Source organism: Oncorhynchus masou, unplaced genomic scaffold, assembly GCF_036934945.1.
Source record: "Oncorhynchus masou masou isolate Uvic2021 unplaced genomic scaffold, UVic_Omas_1.1 unplaced_scaffold_2306, whole genome shotgun sequence".
NCBI lineage: Eukaryota > Metazoa > Chordata > Actinopteri > Salmoniformes > Salmonidae > Oncorhynchus > Oncorhynchus masou.
The window spans coordinates 41,497-65,000 of NW_027008772.1; the positions used below are offsets into that span (position 1 = coordinate 41,497).

At 44.5% G+C, this 23,504-nt stretch overlaps 1 pseudogene; it reads right to left on the minus strand.

Annotated features, from left to right (window-relative positions):
- LOC135533271 (synaptotagmin-17-like) overlaps positions 1 to 23,504 on the minus strand; it is a 56,495-nt pseudogene that overhangs the window by 24,624 nt on the left and 8,367 nt on the right.

Sequence of the window (23,504 nt, forward strand, 5' to 3'; positions counted from 1 at the left end):
CCCCCTCTGTTAGTCAGGTATCCCCCTCTGTTAGTCAGGTATCCCGGGTATCCACTCTGTTAGTCAGGTATCCTCTGTTAGTCAGGTATCCCCCTCTGTTAGTCAGGTATCCCCACTCTGTTGTCAGGTATCCCCCCTCTGTTAGTCAGGTATCCCCCTCTGTTAGTCAGGTATCCCTCCTCTGTTAGTCAGGTATCCCCTCTCTATTAGTCAGGTATCCCCCCTCTGTTAGTCAGGTATCCCTCCTCTATTCAGGTATCAGGTATCCCCTCTGTTAGTCAGGTATCCCCTCTGTTAGTCAGGTATCCCCTCTGTTATTCAGGTATCCTCCTCTGTTAGTCAGGTATCCCCTCTGTTAGTCAGGTATCCCCCTCTGTTAGTCAGGTATCCCTCCTCTGTTAGTCAGGTATCCCTCCTCTGTTAGTCAGGTATCCCACTCTGTTAGTCAGGTATCCACTCTGTTATTCAGGTATCCCTCCTCTGTTAGTCAGGTATCCCTCTGTTAGTCAGGTATCCCTCCTCTGTTAGTCAGGTATCCTCCTCTGTATCCACTTATTCAGGTATCCCTCTGTTAGTCAGGTATCCCCACTCTGTTAGTCAGGTATCCCTCCTCTGTTAGTCAGGTATCCCTCCTCTGTTATCCCTCTCAGGTATCCCCACTCTGTTATTCAGGTATCCCCTCTGTTATTCAGGTATCCCCCCTCTGTTAGTCAGGTATCCCTCCTCTGTTAGTCAGGTATCCCTGTTAGTCAGGTATCCCTCCTCTGTTAGTCAGGTATCCCTGTTAGTCAGGTATCCCTCTGTTAGTCAGGTATCCCCCCTCTGTTAGTCAGGTATCCCTCCTCTGTTAGTCAGGTATCCCCCTCTGTTAGTCAGGTATCCCCCTCTGTTAGTCAGGTATCCCTCCTCTGTTAGTCAGGTATCCCTCCTCTGTTAGTCAGGTATCCCTCCTCTGTTAGTCAGGTATCCTGTTAGTCAGGGTATCCTCTGTTAGTCAGGTATCCCTCCTCTGTTAGTCAGGTATCCCCCTCTGTTAGTCAGGTATCCCCACTCTGTTTAGTCAGGTATCCCCCTCTGTTAGTCAGGTATCCCCCCTCTGTTAGTCAGGTATCCCTCCTCTGTTAGTCAGGTATCCCCACTCTGTTAGTCAGGTATCCCCTCTGTTAGTCAGGTATCCCTCCTCTGTTATTCAGGTATCCCCTCTGTTAGTCAGGTATCCCCTCTGTTAGTCAGGTATCCCCTCTGTTAGTCAGGTATCCCCTCTGTTAGTCAGGTATCCCCTCTGTTAGTCAGGTATCCCCCTCTGTTAGTCAGGTATCCCTCCTCTGTTAGTCAGGTATCCCTCCTCTGTTAGTCAGGTATCCCACTCTGTTAGTCAGGTATCCACTCTGTTATTCAGGTATCCCTCCTCTGTTAGTCAGGTATCCCTCTGTTAGTCAGGTATCCACTCTGTTAGTCAGGTATCCCCTCTGTTATTCAGGTATCCCTCTGTTATTCAGGTATCCCTCCTCTGTTAGTCAGGTATCCTGCAGGTCGTTACCTGATACATATGTGAATCTACTACAGGTGTAACACAGTATCCCCCTCTGGAGGCTGGTCAGGTATGCTATAGGAGAATAGGCTAGGTTGTTAATGGCTGGAATGGAATAAATCCCTCCTGGTTAGTCAGGTATCCCTCCTCTGTTAGTCAAACACATCAAATGTTATAGGAAACCAGGTATGTCTAACTCTGGTAGTCAGGTAATTCCATCCTCAGTCTGTTAGTCAGGTATCCCCTCTGTTAGTCAGGTATCCCCACTCTGTTAGTCAGGTCTCTGTTAGTAGCTCCTCCCACCAGTATCCCCCTGTTAGTCAGGATGTAAGTCAGGTATCCCTCCTCTGTTAGTGTGTAGTCAGGTAGGTGTGTGTTATAGTTGTGATAGAGACTGTAGATATAACATTAGTAGGTATATTAGTAGGTATATTAGTAGGTATATTAGTAGGTATATTAGTAGGTATATTAGTAGGTATGTCAGTAGGTATATTAGTAGATATATTAGTAGGTATATTAGTAGGTATGTTAGTAGGTATGTTAGTAGGTATATTAGTAGGTATATTAGTAGGTATATTAGTAGGTATATTAGTAGGTATATTAGTAGATATATTAGTAGGTATATTAGTAGGTATGTCAGTAGTATATTAGTAGGTATATTAGTAGGTATATTAGTAGGTATGTTAGTAGGTATATTAGTAGGTATATTAGCTGGTATGTTAATAGGTATATTAGTAGGTATGTTAGTAGGTATGTCAGTAGGTATGTTAGTAGGTATGTTAGTAGGTATGTCAGTAGGTATGTCAGTAGGTATATTAGTAGGTATATTAGTAGGTATATTAGTAGGTATATTAGTAGGTATATTAGTAGGTATATTAGTAGGTATGTCAGTAGGTATATTAGTAGGTATATTAGTAGGTATGTTAGTAGGTATATTAGTAGGTATATTAGTAGGTATGTTAGTAGGTATGTTAGTAGGTATATTAGTAGGTATATTAGTAGGTATGTCAGTAGGTATATTAGTAGGTATATTAGTAGGTATATTAGTAGGTATGTTAGTAGGTATATTAGTAGGTATATTAGTAGGTATGTCAGTAGGTATATTAGTAGGTATATTAGTAGGTATATTAGTAGGTATATTAGTAGGTATATTAGTAGGTATATTAGTAGGTATATTAGTAGGTATATTAGTAGGTATATTAGTAGATATATTAGTAGGTATATTAGTAGGTATATTAGTAGGTATATTAGTAGATATATTAGTAGGTATATTAGTAGGTATGTCAGTAGGTATATTAGTAGGTATATTAGTAGGTATATTAGTAGATATATTAGTAGGTATATTAGTAGGTATATTAGTAGATATATTAGTAGGTATATTAGTAGGTATATTAGTAGGTATATTAGTAGGTATATTAGTAGGTATATTAGTAGGTATATTAGTAGATATATTAGTAGGTATATTAATAGGTATATTAGTAGGTATATTAGTAGGTATATTAGTAGGTATATTAGTAGGTATATTAGTAGGTATATTAGTAGGTATATTAGTAGGTATATTAGTAGGTATGTCAGTAGGTATATTAGTAGGTATATTAGTAGGTATATTAGCAGGTATATTAGTAGGTATGTCAGTAGGTATATTAGTAGGTATATTAGTAGGTATATTAGCAGGTATATTAGTAGGTGTGCTATTAGGTATGTCAGTAGGTAAATCAGTAGGTATGTCAGTAGGTATATTAGTAGGTATGTTAGTAGGTATGTTAGTAGGTATATTAGTAGGTATATTAGCAGGTATATTAGTAGGTATATTAGTAGGTATATTAGTAGGTATATTAGCAGGTATATACATGTCTGTCTGGTATATTAGTAGGTATGTTACCTGATAGATATATTAGTCTATATTAGCAGGCTGTTAGTAGGTATAGTTTACCTGATCCCTGGCACATGTCTGTCTGCAGCAGCTGTTAGTCGGTATAGTTTACCTGATCCCTGGCACATGTCTGTCTGCAGCAGCTGTTAGTAGGTATAGTTTACCTGATCCCTGGCACATGTCTGTCTGCAGCAGCTGCTTCGCTCTGATGATGTCAACGTTGAGTCTTCCAGCAGAGGGCAGGTAGTTGAGTGATAACAGCAGCTCTCCCAGCTCTACCTCATTCTGTTAGAAACACAAAACACTGTTGATATCACTCTATCTGTAGATATGTCTGTCTGACTATCTCAGATAGTGGAGTGATAACAGCATCTCTCTCTCTTTGTGTCGTTGTTGTATTGTTGTTGTGGTGTTGTTTTTGTATTGTAGTGGTGTTGTTGTGTTCGAGGGCGATGCGCTCACCACCCTCGTGACAATATAACAGATGTGCAGCGAGGACAGTGTTAGTGTCTCTCTCGCGCACGCACACACACACACACACACACACACACACACACACACACACACACACACACACACACACACACACACACACACACACACACACACACACACACACACACACACACACACGCACACACACACAAAGTCAGTGTTGTGCCTCTCCTGGCCAATAAACAACAGATTGGGCCTCAGTGGGCCTAAAGATGACTGTATGTCTATGTAAGAGAGGCTGAGAGGAGGAGAGGAGGAGGACGAGGGAATGAGGAGGAAGAGGAGGAGGGGAGGCTGATGAGCTTGATAACGGTTTCACATCCAAAGGGAAGAATCCACTTAGATCAATGTGTTGAACTAAGACACTTAGTGTGTGTTGATCTAAGACATTTAGTGTGTGTGTGTTCTTCCTACCTGAGAACTAGGTACCAGGGCCTTCCACCAATGACCACCTTTCACCAGATCAACATCACTCAGAGGCAGTGCCACCTACCAATGAAAACACACCATTACAGAACTAATGTATCAGACAGGGTTGAATGTGCCTTGCAAAATTATTCATCCCTCTTGGCATTTTTTCCTATTTTGTTTGCAACCTGTAATTTAATTTGATTTTTATTTGGATTTTGTGTAATGGACATACACAAAATAGTCTAAATTGGTGAAGTAAAATTAAAAAAATTATTTGTTATAAAGAATTCTAAAAAATAAGAAACGGAAAGTGGTGCGTGCATATGTTTTCACCCCCTTTACTATGAAGCCCCTAAATAAGATCTGGTGCAACTAATTACCTTCAGAAACTAATTAACTTCTTCTTAATGATTTAGATGCACAGTGGCTGTTAATTAAGGTGAATTCACCAAATAAAGTCTAAATGACTTAAATGTAAATGTAAATGTAATTAAGTCAAATAAAGTCCACCTGTGTGCAATCTAAGTGTCACATGATCTATCACATTATCTCAGTATATATACACCTGTTCTGAAAGGCCCCAGAGTCTGCATCACCACTAAGCAAGGGGCACCACAAAGCAAGCGACACCATGAAGACCAAGGACCTCTCCAAACAGGTCAGAGACAAAGTTGTGGAAAAGTACAGATCGGGATTACTGGGTTATAAAAAAATATCCAATACTTTGAACATCCCATGGAGCACTATTAAATCCATTATTAAAAAATGGAAAGAATATGGCACCACAACAAACCTGTCAAGAGAGGCACCACCCATCAAAACTAATGAACCAGGGAAGGAGGACATTAATCAGAGAGGAAACAAAGAGACCAAAGATAACCCTGAAGGAGCTGCAAAGCTCCACAGCGGAGCTGGAGTATTTGTCCATAGGACCACTTTAAGCCGTACACTCCACAGAGCTGGGCTATATGGAAGAGTGGCCAGAAAAAAGTAATTGCTTAAAGAAAAAAATAAGCAAACATGTTTGGTGTTCGCCAAAGGAATGTGGGAGACTCCCCAAACATATGGAAGAAGGTACTCTGGTCAGATGAGACTGAAATTGATATTTTTGGCCATCAAGGAGAACGCTATGTCTGGCGCAAACCCAACACTTCTCATCACCCCGAGAACATCATCCCCACAGTGAAGCATGGTGTTGGCAGCATCATGCTGTGTGGTATGGTTTTCATTGGCAGGGACTGGGAAGAAATGGGAAGAAATGATGGATGGCGCTAAACAGGGAAAGTCTTGAGGGAAACCTGTTTCAGTCTTCCAGAGATTTGAGACCGGGACGGAGGTTCACCTTCCAGCAGGACTATGACCCTAATCATACTGCTAAAGCAACACTCGAGTGGTTTAAGGGAAAACATGTAAATGTCTTGGAATGGCCTAGTCAAAGCCCAGACCTCAATCCAATTGAGAATCTGTGGTATGACTTAAAGATTGCTGTACACCAGCGGAACCCATCCAACTTGTAGGAGCTGGAGCAGTTTTGCCTTGAAGAATGGGCACAAATCCCAGTGGCTAGATGTGCCAAGCTTATAGAGACATACCTCAAGAGACTTGCAGCTGTAATTGCTGCAAAAGGTGGCTCTAAAAAGTATTGACTTTGGGGGGGGGGGGTGAATAGTTATGCACGCTCAAGTTTTCAGTTTTTTTTGTCTTATTTCTTGTTTGTTTCACAATAAAAAAAAAATTTGCATCAAAGTGGTAGGCATACAAATCAAATGATATAACCCCCCCAAGTTGTAAGGCAACAAAATAGGATAAATGCCAAGGTGGTTGAATATTTTCGTGAGCCACTGTATCTTCCTGGTACGAGACATCCTGTGTACACACATTGTTTTGATTGGCTCAATACTCAAGAAGAAGGTGATGCCGAAACGTTGGTGCATTACCCAATAAATGACTGAGAGTTAATATACAGTGCCTTGCGAAAGTATTCGGCCCCCTTGAACTTTGCGACCTTTTGCCACATTTCAGGCTTCAAACATAAAGGTACAAAACTGTATTTTTTTGTAAAGAATCAACACAATCATGAAGTGGAACGACATTTATTGGATATTTCAAACTTTTTTAACAAATCAAAAACTGAAAAATTGGGCGTGCAAAATTATTCAGCCCCTTTACTTTCAGTGCAGCAAACTCTCTCCAGAAGTTCACTGAGGATCTCTGAATGATCCAATGTTGACCTAAATGACTAATGATGATAAATACAATCCACCTGTGTGTAATCAAGTCTCCGTATAAATGCACCTGCACTGTGATAGTCTCAGAGGTCCGTTAAAAGCGCAGAGAGCATCATGAAGAACAAGGAACACACCAGGCAGGTCCGAGATACTGTTGTGAAGAAGTTTATAGACGGATTTGGATACAAAAAGATTTCCCAAGCTTTAAACATCCCAAGGAGCACTGTGCAAGCAATAATATTGAAATGGAAGGAGTATCAGACCACTGCAAATCTACCAAGACCTGGCCGTCTCTCTAAACTTTCAGCTCATACAAAGGAGAAGACTGATCAGAGATGCAGCCAAGAGGCCCATGATCACTCTGGATGAACTGCAGAGATCTACAGCTGAGGTGGGAGACTTTGTCCATAGGACAACAATCAGTCGTATATTGCACAAATCTGTCCTTTATGGAAGAGTGGCAAGAAGAAAGCCATTTCTTAAAGATATCCATAAAAAGTGTTGTTTAAAGTTTGCCACAAGCCACCTGGGAGACACACCAAACATGTGGAAGAAGGTGCTCTGGTTAGATGAAACCAAAATTGAACTTTTTGGCAACAATGCAAAACGTTATGTTTGGCGTAAAAGCAACACAGCTCATCACCCTGAACACACCATCCCCACTGTCAAACATGGTGGTGGCAGCATCATGGTTTGGGCCTGCTTTTCTTCAGCAGGGACAGGGAAGATGGTTAAAATTGATGGGAAGATGGATGGAGCCAAATACAGGACCATTCTGGAAGAAAACCTGATGGAGTCTGCAAAAGACCTGAGACTGGGACGGAGATTTGTCTTCCAACAAGACAATGATCCAAAACATAAAGCAAAATCTACAATGGAATGGTTCAAAAATAAACATATCCAGGTGTTAGAATGGCCAAGTCAAAGTCCAGACCTGAATCTAACCGAGAATCTGTGGAAAGAACTGAAAACAGCTGTTCACAAATGCTCTCCATCCAACCTCACTGAGCTCGAGCTGTTTTGCAAGGAGGAATGGGAAAAAATTTCAGTCTCTCGATGTGCAAAACTGATAGAGACATACCCCAAGCGACTTACAGCTGTAATCGCAGCAAAAAGAGTGGCGCTACAAAGTATTAACTTAAGGGGCTGAATAATTTTGCACCCCAATTTTCAGTTTTGATTTGTTAAAAAGTTTGAAATATCCAATAAATGTCGTTCCACTTCATGATTGTGTCCCACTTGTTGATTCTTCACAAAAAATACAGTTTTATATCTTTATGTTTGAAGCCTGAAATGTGGCAAAAGGTCGCAAAGTTCAAGGGGCCGAATACTTTAAGGCACTGTATAGAGCGTACAACTCTCTTTATTTTATATAGCTGATGGTAAAGACGTCAATAAACTGTAAAAAATATTAAAAAAAATAAATGTAAAACTATGATGAAGACAAACAGTCATTGTCAAATAAATCACTTCAAAAAGTAGACAATAACCCCCCCATTCATCCACTCTAAGATCATGAAACATCCACTCTGAAACAGTGTAATCCACTCTAAGATTATGCATCTGAAACAGTGTAATCCACTCTAAGATCATCTGAAACAGTGTAATCCACTCTAAGATCATCTGAAACAGTGTAATCCACTCTAAAATCATGCATCTGAAACAGTGTAATCCACTCTAAGATCATCTCAGTGTAATCCACTCTAAATCATCTGAAACAGTGTAATCCACTCTAAAATCATCTGAAACAGTGTAATCCACTCTAAGATCATCTGAAACAGTGTAATCCACTCTAAGATCATCTGAAACAGTGTAATCCACTCTAAGATCATCTGAAACAGTGTAATCCACTCTAAGATCATCTGAAACAGTGTAATCCACTCTAAGATCATGCATCTGAAACAGTGTAATCCACTCTAAGATCATCTGAAACAGTGTAATCCACTCTAAGATCATCTGAAACAATTACAATCCACTCTAATCATCATCTGAAACAGTGTAATCCACTCTAAAATCATCTGAAACAGTGCAATCCACAGTCTAAAATCTAAGATCATCTGAAACAGTGTAATCCACTCTAAAATCATCTGAAACAGTGCAATCCACTCTAAGATCATCTGAAATATCATCTCTAAGAAATGCAGTGTGCAATCCACTCTAAGATCATCTGAAACAGTGTAATCCACTCTAAGATCATCTGAAACAGTGCAATCCACTCTAAGATCATCTAAATAGTCATCTGAAGATCAGTGTAATCCACTCTAAGATCATCTGAAACAGTGCAATCCTCTAAGATCATCTGAAACAGTGTAATCCACTCTAAGATCATCTGAAACAGTGCGGTCCACCGGCCATTTTGATGAATAGGAAAAGGCTATTAAAAATGTTAAAAAAATGTGATGTGGTTTGATGTGAACACAAATTAAATTCAGGGTAATAAGTGTGCCTAACGACAATGTAAATGTCATTAGACTTATAGCCTGAATTTAATTTATGTTCACATCAAACCACATCACATCTTGATACCCCTGGTATCAATACTCCACAGGATTGGTGTGTGTGTGTGTGTTTGTGTGGTTGTGTATGAGTGTGTGTGTGCGCTCGTGTGTGTGTTTTGTTTGCGTGGGTGTTCACCTTGCCGATGACACAGTGTCGTGAGAACTTGTCGAAGTCGACCACAGACAGCAGCAGGGTGCGGCGCTGGGCCTCCAGGAACAGAAGGTCAAAGGTGAACCGCTCCTCGAACACCGGGTTCTGTGTCTTCCTCTTCACCCCTGTCTGAAGAAGAAAAATGCTTTAATGTCCATTAATTTTTTTATTTTCTATTTAACTAGGCAAGTCAGTTAAGAAGAAATTCTTATTTAAAATGGCAGACCCGGACCCGGACGACGCTGGGCCAATTGTGCACCGCCCTATGGGGCTTCACAATCACAGCCGGTTGTGATACAGCCTGGATTTGAACCAGGGTGCAACGAGGCTGAAAGCAACGAGGCGCCTCTAGCACTGCATTGATGCAGTGCCTTAGACCGTCTGTGACAAGGTGAGGGGCCCATTAACTTACAGAGAATGGCAATGTGTACTTATGCTGACGAGGCTGAAAGCAACGAGGCTGCGCCCGGGCTGAGCACGGGCTTCTAGGCTGAAAGCAACGAGGCTGTTTCTCAAGGGCACAACAGCAGGCAAGGCTGACAGAATCTGACAGGATAGGATGATGCCAGGCTGAAAGCCCCAGGCTGAATGCAATGAGCTGCGCCTCCACACCATGGACTTTTCCAGTCAGAGCTGGGATTCAAACCAGCAACCCTCCAGTTGACAGCTCACTCCACACCAGACTTTTCCAGTCAGAGCTGGGATTCAAACCAGCAACCCTCCAGTTGACAGGCAGACTTTTCTCTAACCGCAACCCTAGTTGCAGCTACTACCTGACGGGAGTTCTTGTGGTCCGGCAGCAGGCTGATCTTGACATATGGGTTGGAGTGGGCCATGTCCTGGCGGGCTCCATCACAGGTTCAGAGGTGGGGGCAGGTCGCGAGCCTCATGACCCTAACGCCCAGGTGGCCGTTGATTAGATCATACCTGAGAGGAGAGGAGTTGAGGGGATGGGAGGGAGAGGGAGGAGGGAGGGATGGAGAGGGAGAGGGGATGATGAGAGGGGAGAGAGAGGGAGAGACAGAGAGGGGAGAGGGAGAGAGACAGAGAGAGACAGAGAGGACAGACAGAGAGAGAGAGAGAGAGACAGAAAGACAGAGACAGAGACAGAGAGAGAGAGAAGAGAAAGACAGAGAGACAGAGAGAGAGAGAGAGAGACAGAGAGAGAAAGACAGAGAGAGAAAGACAGAGAAAAGACAGAGAGAGAGACAGACAGAGAGAGAGAGAGAGAGAGAGAGAGAGGAGGAGATTGGGATGATCAGAGGGACACAAAGAAAAGCAAAATCAGATTAATGAAAATAAAATGCGTGTTTTTCATATTTTCCTGTATTTATTTCTAGACCTGGGGAAGTGTACATGCTGCTTATAGGAAAGCAGCTGATTACTATTATTCTGATTCTGAAACATAAAAGATATATTACAACGTATAAAAGACAACACATTACTGTGTGCTGAAGTGGAGCATGCCCAGTTGGTATCGTAGCAGAATCTCCTCGTCCGTTAGCGAGTCCACGTCGTCTCCGGATGAGTCCAGAGAGTAGAGGCGTGGCTCCAACTTCCTGAAGTAGTCATCCGGAGGGGGTCGACGCAGCGGCTGGATCACCTCCTTCCTGGGGCCCATGGCCCAGAACTCAATGGGTTTCACGTCCACCAGCGGAGAGCTGGGCCTGCGGGCGTCTAGACCTGGGGGAGGGGAGGGGTGAATAGGGGAGAATATAGATCAAGGAGAACAGAGAGGGAGAGAGGAGAGGGGAACGAAGAAGTTCATTAAATATTTTTTTTTTGATTCAGTGGTTCTTAGTAGTTCAGTGTTTCATCCAGTGGTTCTAAGTGGTTAATTGGTTCAGTGATTCAGTATTTAATTCAATAATTCCTTGGTTCAGTGATTCAGTGTTTAATTCAGTAGTTTAGTTGTTAATTGGTTCAGTGGTTCAGTGGTTCAGTATTTGTTTCAGTATTTGATTCAGTAGTTAAGTGGTTAATTGGTTCAGTGTTTGATTCAGTGATTCATTTGATCAGTTGTTCCTACTGGAGAGTTGTCGGACCAGGCTGAAGGTGGATCGGGACATCTCTGAGCTGGAACGTCTCCGGGTCGGAATACTGTCCTGTGTTGCCATGGAGTCAACATGAGTGACCCCGGTATCAGTGTCCTTCTCATCCACACACTCGTTCACTCTGAGACGGAGAGAGAGAGAGAGAGAAACAGAGGGAGAGGGAGAGACAGAGAGAAAGACAGGGAGAGCCAGAGAGAAAGAGAGAGAGAGAAACAGAGGGAGAGGGAGAGAGAAACAGAGGGAGAGGGAGACAGAGAGAAAGAGGGAGAGAGAGAGAGAAAGACAGGGAGAGCCAGAGAGAAAGAGGGAGAGAGAGAGAAACAGAGGGAGAGTGAGAGAGAAACAGAGGGAGAGGGAGAGACAGAGAGAAAGTCAGGGAGAGCCAGAGAGAAAGAGGGAGAGAGAGAGAGAGAGGGAGAGGGAGAGGGAGAGGGAGAGAGAAACAGAGGGAGAGGGAGACAGAGAGAAAGAGGGAGAGAGAGAGAAACAGAAGGAGAGTGAGAGAGAAACAGAGGGAGAGGGAGACAGAGAGAAAGAGGGAGAGAGAGAGAGGGAGAGGGAGAGGGAAACAGAGGGAGAGAGAAACAGAGAGAAAGAGGGAGAGAGAGAGAGAGACACAGAGGGAGAGGGAGAGAGGGAGACAGAGAAAGACAGGGAGAAAGAGAGAGAAACAGAGGGAGGGGGAGAGAGGGAGACAGAGGGAGAGGGAGACAGAGAGAGGGAGAGTGAGAGAGGGAGAGTGAGAGAGAAACAGAGGGAGAGGGAGACAGAGAAGAAGAGGGAGAGAGAGAGAGACACAGAGGGAGAGGGAGAGAGGGAGACAGAGAGAAAGAGGGAGACAGAGAGAGAGAGAGAGAGAAACAGAGGGAGAGGGAGAGAGGGAGACAGAGAGAAAGACAGGGAGAGAGAGAAACACTGAAATCTACTACAGGTGGTCCATGGCCAGATCTCCCCCCAAATAATACATGTACATTTGTCTATGAATATTACGAACAACAACAGATTAAACTCTCTTTGGCCAAGGGATCCGTGAAATAAGTTTAGAGGGTGTAATAGAATGCAGGCCAATGCAATATTATTAATTTACAAGATTCTGTTCTTAACCCTGGGCGACATGGGCCCGGGAGGCTCACAGAGATATTAGTATCCACAGTGTTCTGTTCTTAACCCTGGGCAACATGGGCCTGGGAGGCTCACAGGGATATTAGTATCCACAGTGTTCTGTTCTTAACCCTGGGCAACATGGGCCTGGGAGGCTCACAGAGATATTGGTATCCACAGTGTTCTGTTCTTAACCCTGGGCAACATGGGCCCGGGAGGCTCACAGAGATATTAGTATCCACAGTGTTCTGTTCTTAACCCTGGGTAACATGGGCCTGGGAGGCTCACAGAGATATTAGTATCCACAGTGTTCTGTTCTTAACCCTGGGCAACATGGGCCTGGGAGGTTCACAGAGATATTGGTATCCACAGTGTTCTGTTCTTAACCCTGGGCAACATGGGCCTGGGAGGCTCACAGAGATATTAGTATCCACAGTGCTCTGTTCTTAACCCTGGGTAACATGGGCCCGGGAGGTTCACAGAGATATTTGTATCCACAGTGTTCTGTTCTTAACCCTGGGCAACATGGGCCCGGGAGGCTCACAGAGATATTAGTATCCACAGTGTTCTGTTCTTAACCCTGGGCAACATGGGCCCGGGAGGCTCACAGAGATATTGGTATCCACAGTGTTCTGTTCTTAACCTGGGCAACATGGGCCCGGGAGGCTCATTAGAGATATTAGTATCCCACAGTGTTCTGTTCTTAACCCTGGGCAACATGGGCCTGGGAGGCTCACAGAGATATTGGTATCCACAGTGTTCTGTTCTTAACCCTGGGCAACATGGGCCCGGAGGCTCCAGAGATATTAGTATCCACAGTGTTCTGTTCTTAACCCTGGGCAACATGGCCCGGGAGGCTACAGAGATATTAGTATCCACAGTGTTCTGTTCTTAACCCTGGGCAACATGGGCCCGGGAGGCTCACAGAGATATTAGTATCCACAGTGTTCTGTTCTTAACCCTGGGCAACATGGGCCCGGGAGGCTCACAGGGATATTAGTATCCACAGTGTTCTGTTCTTAACCCTGGGCAACATGGGCCCGGGAGGCTCACAGAGATATTAGTATCCACAATACTCCACCAATTATCAATTTTTCAACTCAATACTTCTTGTATTCTCTCATTTTTTTGTTTAATTTGTTTCAACATAAATGCGCTGTAATGTTCTGATTAGGAGGGGGTACCTGATGAATTTGCATCGGTCACAAAAGGGGTCAGAACCCCTTATCTACCACACATTGGTGGTACCTGCCAACTCAGAGGACGGAGCTCTGAAGGACCAGAAACACCTGTTATTGGCTAATGTGGTTGAAATGTTCCTTATCCTTCAACTGGGGAAATCAGACAGCTATACAACAACGACATCATCATCATAATTTACTCTCTCTCCCTCTCTCTGTGTGTGTGTGTGTGAGTGTGTGTTAACGACTTTCTGGCAGGATGAACTGATTGTTTCTATGGCGATAGTGATACTTCTGTAAACACAGCTGTCTGCATCTCAAAGGCGTGGCAGGGAGCCTAGCGGTCGGCGCGTGGGGTCAGGAACCCAAAGGTCACGAGCTCGCCTAGCGGTTGGCGCGTGGGGTCAGGAACCCAAAGGTCACGAGCTCGCCTAGCGGTCGGAGCGTGGGGTCAGGAACCCAAAGGTCACGAGCTCGCCTAGCGGTCAGCGCGTGGGGCCAGGAACCCAAAGGTCACGAGCTCGGCTAGCGGTCAGCACGTGGGGCCAGGAACCCAAAGGTCACGAGCTCGCCTAGCGGTCGGCGCGTGGGGTCAGGAACCCAAAGGTCACGAGCTCGCCTAGCGGTCGGCGTGGGGTCAGGAACCCAAAGGTCACAAGCTCGCCTAGAGGTCGGCGCCTGGGGGTCAGGAACCCAAAGGTCACGAGCTCGCCTAGCGGTCAGCTCGTGGGGCCAGGAACCCAAAAGGTCACGAGCTTGCCTAGTGGTCAGCGCGTGGGGCCAGGAACCCAAGGTCACGAGCTCGCCTAGCGGTCAGCGCGTGGGGCCAGGAACCCAAAGGTCGAGCTCGCCTAGCGGTCGGCGCGTGGGGTCAGGAACCCAAAGGTCACGAGCTCGCCTAGCGGTCGGCGCGTGGGGTCAGGAACCCAAGGTCACGAGCTCGCCTAGCGGTCGGCGCGTGGGGTCAGGAACCCAAGGTCACGAGCTCGAGTCCTCGAGCCAACAAGAAGACAAATCTGTCAATGTGCCCTTGCGCATACATGAGAAAAGTAAAAGATACCTTAATAGAAAATGACTTAAGTGAAAGTCACCCAGTAAAGTTATATTTGAAGAAAAGTATTTGGTTTTAAATATACTTAAGGTGGAAAATTATATCTAAGTGCTTTGTCAAAAATAGAAACAAAATCTAAACGCAGCATCTTCGGGGAGGATTTCTGTGTTTAGAAAGTGACATATCTTGAAGACTTGAGGGCTGACAAGTAGTACTTTAAAATAGTTTTACTGAATGACTTTGCACGACTGCACTTAACCCTAATTGCTCCAGGGTTGCCGTTGATAACGGCTGGTCCTGGCAGAGGGGGAGTTGGGACATACAAAAAAACACATTTTAAATGTGGACAAATATAAGCCCCCCCTTATTATGAAATGGGATGCAGCCACTATGCTGCTGATGTAGAATATCTCTAATAACTACTGACAATTTATATCAGAATATCTCTAATAACCCCCCTCTGTAGGAACAGACACATCTTCTCCTGGTGACAGGTCCTTCTGTAGGAACAGACACATCTTCTCCTGATGACAGGTCCTTCTGTAGGAACAGACACATCTTCTCCTGGTGACATGTCCTTCTGTAGGAACAGACACATCTTCTCCTGATGACAGGTCCTTCTGTAGGAACAGACACATCTTCTCCTGGTGACAGGTCCTTCTGTAGGAACAGACACATCTTCTCCTGATGACAGGTCCTTCTATAGGAACAGACACATCTTCTCCTGGTGACATGTCCTTCTGTAGGAACAGACACATCTTCTCCTGATGACAGGTCCTTCTGTAGGAACAGACACATCTCCTATAGGAACAGACACATCTTCTGTAGGAACAGACACATCTTCTCCTGATGACAGGTCCTTCTGTAGGAACAGACACATCTTCTCCTGATGACAGGTCCTTCTGTAGGAACAGACACATCTTCTATAGGAACAGACACATCTTCTCCTGGTGACAGGTCCTTCTGTAGTGGAACAGACAACATCTTCTCTGATGACAGGTCCTTCTATTACGGTCTTCTCCTGATGACAGGGTCCTTCTATAGGATCAGACAATCTTCTCCTGGTGACAGGTCCTTCTGTGGAACAGACACATCTTCTCCTGATGACAGGTCCTTCTGTAGGAACAGACACATCTTCTCCTGATGACAGGTCCTTCTATAGGAACAGAACATCTTCTGTAGGAACAGACACATCTTCTATAGGAACAGACACATCTTCTATAGGAACAGACACATCTTCTATAGGAACAGACACATCTTCTCCTGATGACATGTCCTTCTATAGGAACAGACACATCTTCTGTAGGAACAGACACATCTTCTATAGGAACAGACACATCTTCTATAGGAACAGACACATCTTCTATAGGAACAGACACATCTTCTGTAGGAACAGACACATCTTCTATAGGAACAGACACATCTTCTCCTGGTGACAGGTCCTTCTATAGGAACAGACACATCTTCTGTAGGAACAGACACATCTTCTATAGGAACAGACACATCTTCTATAGGAACAGACACATCTTCTATAGGAACAGACACATCTTCTCCTGATGACATGTCCTTCTATAGGAACAGACACATCTTCTGTAGGAACAGACACATCTTCTATAGGAACAGACACATCTTCTATAGGAACAGACACATCTTCTATAGGAACAGACACATCTTCTGTAGGAACAGACACATCTTCTATAGGAACAGACACATCTTCTATAGGAACAGACACATCTTCTGTAGGAACAGACACATCTTCTATAGGAACAGACACATCTTCTATAGGAACAGACACATCTTCTCCTGACGACATGTCCTTCTGTAGGAACAGACACATCTTCTCCTGATGACAGGTACTTCTGTAGGAACAGACACATCTTCTCCTGATGACATGTCCTTCTATAGGAACAGACACATCTTCTGTAGGAACAGACACATCTTCTCCTGATGACATGTCCTTCTGTAGGAACAGACACATCTTCTCCTGATGACAGGCCCTTCTGTAGGAACAGACACATCTTCTCCTGATGACAAGTCCTTCTGTAGGAACAGACACATCTTCTCCTGATGACAGGCCCTTCTGTAGGAACAGACACATCTTCTCCTGATGACAGGTCCTTCTGTAGGAACAGACACATCTTCTGTAGGAACAGACACATCTTCTCCTGACGACAGGTCCTTCTATAGGAACAGACACATCTTCTCCTGATGACAGGTCCTTCTATAGGAACAGACACATCTTCTATAGGAACAGACACATCTTCTCCTGGTGACAGGTCCTTCTGTAGGAACAGACACATCTTCTCCTGATGACAGGTCCTTCTATAGGAACAGACACATCTTCTCCTGATGACAGGTCCTTCTGTAGGAACAGACACATCTTCTCCTGATGACAGGTCCTTCTATAGGAACAGACACATCTTCTCCTGATGACAGGTCCTTCTATAGGAACAGACACATCTTCTCCTGATGACAGGCCCTTCTATAGGAACAGACACATCTTCTGTAGGAACAGACACATCTTATCCTAATGACAGGTCCTTCTAATAGGAACAGACACATCTTTTATAGGAACAGACACATCTTCTCCTGATGACAGGTCCTTCTATAGGAACAGACACATCTTCTCCTGATGACAGGTCCTTCTGTAGGAACAGACACATCTTCTCCTGATGACAATCCTTCTATAGGAACAGACACATCTTCTGTAGGAACAGACACATCTTCTCTGATGACAGGTCCTTCTATAGGAACAGACACATCTTCTCCTGATGACAGGTCCTTCTATAGGAACAGACACATCTTCTGTAGGAACAGACACATCTTCTCCTGATGACAGGTCCTTCTGTAGGAACAGACACATCTTCTATAGGAACAGACACATCTTCTAATAACAGACACATCTTCCTGATGACAGGTCCTTCTATAGGAACAGACACATCTTATGATGATGACATGTCCTTCTATAGGAACAGACACATCTTCTCTGTTGACAGGTCCTTCTAATAGGAACAGACACATCTTCTCCTGATGACATCTGTAGGAACAGACACATCTTCTATCATCTTCTGTAGGAACAGACACACTGATGACAGGTCTTCTATAGGAACAGACACATCTTCTCCTGATGACAAGTCCTTCTGTAGGAACAGACACATCTTCTCCTGATGACAAGTCCTTCTGTAGGAACAGACACATCTTCTCCTGACGACAGGTCCTTCTATAGGAACAGACACATCTTCTCCTGATGACAAGTCCTTCTATAGGAACAGACACATCATCTATAGGAACAGACACATCTTCTGTAGGAACAGACACATCTTCTCCTGATGACAGGTCCTTCTATAGGAACAGACACATCTTCTCCTGATGACAAGTCCTTCTGTAGGAACAGACACATCTTCTCCTGATGACAAGTCCTTCTGTAGGAACAGACGCATCTTCTCCTGATGACAGGCCCTTCTGTAGGAACAGACACATCTTCTGCTGATGACAGGCCCTTCTGTAGGAACAGACACATCTTCTGCTGATGACAAGCCCTTCTATAGGTACAGACACATCTTCTCCTGGTGACAGGTCCTTCTGTAGGAACAGACACATCTTCTCCTGACGACAGGTCCTTCTGTAGGAACAGACACATCTTCTCCTGGTGACAGGTCCTTCTGTAGGAACAGACACATCTTCTCCTGACGACAGGTCCTTCTGTAGGAACAGACACATCTTCTCCTGGTGACAAGTCCTTCTATAGGAACAGACACATCTTCTCCTGACGACAGGTCCTTCTGTAGGAACAGACACATCTTCTCCTGATGACATGTCCTTCTGTAGGAACAGACACATCTTCTCCTGATGACAGGTCCTTCTATAGGAACAGACACATCTTCTCCTGATGACGGGTCCTTCTATAGGAACAGACACATCTTCTCCTGACGACAGGTCCTTCTGTAGGAACAGACACATCTTCTCCTGATGACAGGTCCTTCTATAGGAACAGACACATCTTCTCCTGGTCCTTCTATAGGAACAGACACATCTTCTATAGGAACAGACACATCTTCTGTAGGAACAGACACATCTTCTCCTGATGACAGGTCCTTCTATAGGAACAGACACATCTTCTCCTGACGACAGGTCCTTCTATAGGAACAGACACATCTTCTCCTGATGACAGGTCCTTCTGTAGGAACAGACACATCTTCTCCTGATGACAGGTCCTTCTATAGGAACAGACACATCTTCTCCTGACGACAGGTCCTTCTATAGGAACAGACACATCTTCTATAGGAACAGACACATCTTCTCCTGACGACAGGTCCTTCTGTAGGAACAGACACATCTTCTCCTGATGACAGGTCCTTCTATAGGAACAGACACATCTTCTCCTGATGACAGGTCCTTCTGTAGGAACAGACACATATTCTGTAGGAACAGACACATCTTCTGTAGGAACAGACACATCTTCTCCTGATGACAGGTCCTTCTGTAGGAACAGACACATCTTCTGTAGGAACAGACACATCTTCTCCTGATGACATGTCCTTCTGTAGGAACAGACACATCTTCTGTATGAACAGACACATCTTCTCCTGATGACAAGTCCTTCTATAGGAACAGACACATCTTCTCCTGGTGACAGGTCCTTCTATAGGAACAGACACATCTTCTCCTGGTGACAGGTCCTTCTATAGGAACAGACACATCTTCTCCTGATGACATGTCCTTCTATAGGAACAGACACATCTTCTCCTGGTGACAGGTCCTTCTATAGGAACAGACACATCTTCTCCTGATGACATGTCCTTCTATAGGAACAGACACATCTTCTCCTGGTGACAGGTCCTTCTATAGGAACAGACACATCTTCTCCTGGTGACAGGTCCTTCTATAGGAACAGACACATCTTCTCCTGATGACATGTCCTTCTATAGGAACAGACACATCTTCTCCTGATGACAGGTCCTTCTGTAGGAACAGACACATCTTCTCCTGGTGACAGGTCCTTCTGTAGGAACAGACACATCTTCTCCTGGTGACAGGTCCTTCTGTAGGAACAGACACATCTTCTCCTGATGACAGGTCCTTCTGTAGGAACAGACACATCTTCTCCTGATGACAGGTCCTTCTGTAGGAACAGACACATCTTCTCCTGGTGACAGGTCCTTCTGTAGGAACAGACACATCTTCTCCTGATGACAGGTCCTTCTATAGGAACAGACACATCTTCTCCTGATGACAGGTCTTTCTATAGGAACAGACACATCTTCTGTAGGAACAGACACATCTTCTCCTGATGACAGGTCCTTCTGTAGGAACAGACACATCTTCTGTAGGAACAGACACATCTTCTCCTGATGACATGTCCTTCTGTAGGAACAGACACATCTTCTCCTGATGACAGGTCCTTCTATAGGAACAGACACATCTTCTCCTGATGACAGGTCCTTCTGTAGGAACAGACACATCTTCTGTAGGAACAGACACATCTTCTCCTGATGACAGGTCCTTCTATAGGAACAGACACATCTTCTCCTGATGACAGGTCCTTCTGTAGGAACAGACACATCTTCTGTAGGAACAGACACATCTTCTCCTGATGACAGGTCCTTCTATAGGAACAGACACATCTTCTCCTAATGACAGGTCCTTCTGTAGGAACAGACACATCTTCTCCTGGTGACAGGTCCTTCTATAGGAACAGACACATCTTCTCCTGATGACAGGTCCTTCTATAGGAACAGACACATCTTCTCCTGATGACAGGTCCTTCTGTAGGAACAGACACATCTTCTCCTAATGACAGGTCCTTCTATAGGAACAGACACATCTTCTCCTAATGACAGGTCCTTCTATAGGAACAGACACATCTTCTCCTGATGACAGGTCCTTCTGTAGGAACAGACACATCTTCTCCTGACGACAGGTCCTTCTATAGGAACAGACACATCTTCTCCTGATGACAGGTCCTTCTATAGGAACAGACACATCTTCTACTGATGACATGTCCTTCTGTAGGAACAGACACATCTTCTATAGGAACAGACACATCTTCTCCTGGTGACAGGTCCTTCTATAGGAACAGACACATCTTCTCCTGATGACATGTCCTTCTGTAGGAACAGACACATCTTCTCCTGGTGACAGGTCCTTCTGTAGGAACAGACACATCTTCTCCTGATGACATGTCCTTCTATAGGAACAGACACATCTTCTATAGGAACAGACACATCTTCTCCTGATGACAGGTCCTTCTATAGGAACAGACACATCTTCTGTAGGAACAGACACATCTTCTGTAGGAACAGACACATCTTCTCCTGATGACAGGTCCTTCTATAGGAACAGACACATCTTCTGTAGGAACAGACACATCTTCTGTAGGAACAGACACATCTTCTCCTGATGACAGGTCCTTCTATAGGAACAGACACATCTTCTCCTGATGACATGTCCTTCTGTAGGAACAGACACATCTTCTGTATGAACAGACACATCTTCTCCTGATGACAGGTCCTTCTATAGGAACAGACACATCTTCTGTAGGAACAGACACATCTTCTGTAGGAACAGACACATCTTCTCCTGATGACATGTCCTTCTATAGGAACAGACACATCTTCTCCTGATGACAGGTCCTTCTATAGGAACAGACACATCTTCTCCTGATGACAGGTCCTTCTGTAGGAACAGACACATCTTCTGTAGGAACAGACACATCTTCTCCTGATGACAGGTCCTTCTATAGGAACAGACACATCTCCTGATGACAAGTCCTTCTATAGGAACAGACACATCTTCTGTAGGAACAGACACATCTTCTCCTGATGACAGGTCCTTCTATAGGAACAGACACATCTTCTCCTGATGACAAGTCCTTCTGTAGGAACAGACACATCTTCTGTAGGAACAGACACATCTTCTCCTGATGACAGGTCCTTCTATAGGAACAGACACATCTTCTCCTGATGACAGGTCCTTCTGTAGGAACAGACACATCTTCTCCTGATGACAGGTCCTTCTGTAGGAACAGACACATCTTCTCCTGATGACAGGTCCTTCTATAGGAACAGACACATCTTCTCCTGATGACATGTCCTTCTGTAGGAACAGACACATCTTCTGTATGAACAGACACATCTTCTCCTGATGACAGGTCCTTCTATAGGAACAGACACATCTTCTGTAGGAACAGACACATCTTCTGTAGGAACAGACACATCTTCTCCTGATGACATGTCCTTCTATAGGAACAGACACATCTTCTCCTGGTGACAGGTCCTTCTGTAGGAACAGACACATCTTCTCCTGATGACAGGTCCTTCTGTAGGAACAGACACATCTTCTCCTGATGACAGGTCCTTCTATAGGAACAGACACATCTTCTCCTGATGACAGGTCCTTCTATAGGAACAGACACATCTTCTCCTGATGACAGGTCCTTCTGTAGGAACAGACACATCTTCTGTAGGAACAGACACATCTTCTCCTGATGACAGGTCCTTCTATAGGAACAGACACATCTTCTCCTGGTGACAGGTCCTTCTGTAGGAACAGACACATCTTCTCCTGATGACAGGCCCTTCTATAGGAACAGACACATCTTCTCCTGATGACATGTCCTTCTGTAGGAACAGACACATCTTCTGTATGAACAGACACATCTTCTCCTGATGACAGGTCCTTCTATAGGAACAGACACATCTTCTCCTGATGACATGTCCTTCTATAGGAACAGACACATCTTCTCCTGGTGACAGGTCCTTCTATAGGAACAGACACATCTTCTCCTGATGACATGTCCTTCTATAGGAACAGACACATCTTCTCCTGATGACAGGTCCTTCTGTAGGAACAGACACATCTTCTCCTGGTGACAGGTCCTTCTGTAGGAACAGACACATCTTCTCCTGGTGACAGGTCCTTCTGTAGGAACAGACACATCTTCTCCTGATGACAGGTCCTTCTGTAGGAACAGACACATCTTCTCCTGATGACAGGTCCTTCTGTAGGAACCGACACATCTTCTACTGATGACAGTCCTTCTGTAGGAACAGACACATCTTCTCCTGGTGACAGGTCCTTCTGTAGGAACAGACACATCTTCTCCTGATGACACATCTTCTCCTGATGACAGGTCCTTCTGTAGGAACAGACACATCTTCTCCTGATGACAGGTCCTTCTGTAGGAACCGACACATCTTCTACTGATGACAGTCCTTCTGTAGGAACAGACACATCTTCTCCTGGTGACAGGTCCTTCTATAGGAACAGACACATCTTCTCCTGATGACAGGTCCTTCTGTAGGAACAGACACATCTTCTGTAGGAACAGACACATCTTCTCCTGGTGACAGGTCCTTCTGTAGGAACAGACACATCTTCTCCTGATGACAGGTCCTTCTATAGGAACAGACACATCTTCTGTAGGAACAGACACATCTTCTGTAGGAACAGACACATCTTCTCCTGATGACAGGTCCTTCTGTAGGAACAGACACATCTTCTCCTGATGACAGGTCCTTCTATAGGAACAGACACATCTTCTGTAGGAACAGACACATCTTCTGTAGGAACAGACACATCTTCTGTAGGAACAGACATATCTTCTCCTGATGACAGGTCCTTCTATAGGAACAGACACATCTTCTCCTGATGACAGGTCCTTCTGTAGGAACAGACACATCTTCTATAGGAACAGACACATCTTCTCCTGGTGACAGGTCCTTCTATAGGAACAGACACATCTTCTCCTGATGACATGTCCTTCTATAGGAACAGACACATCTTCTCCTGGTGACAGGTCCTTCTATAGGAACAGACACATCTTCTATAGGAACAGACACATCTTCTCCTGGTGACAGGTCCTTCTATAGGAACAGACACATCTTCTCCTGATGACATGTCCTTCTATAGGAACAGACACATCTTCTCCT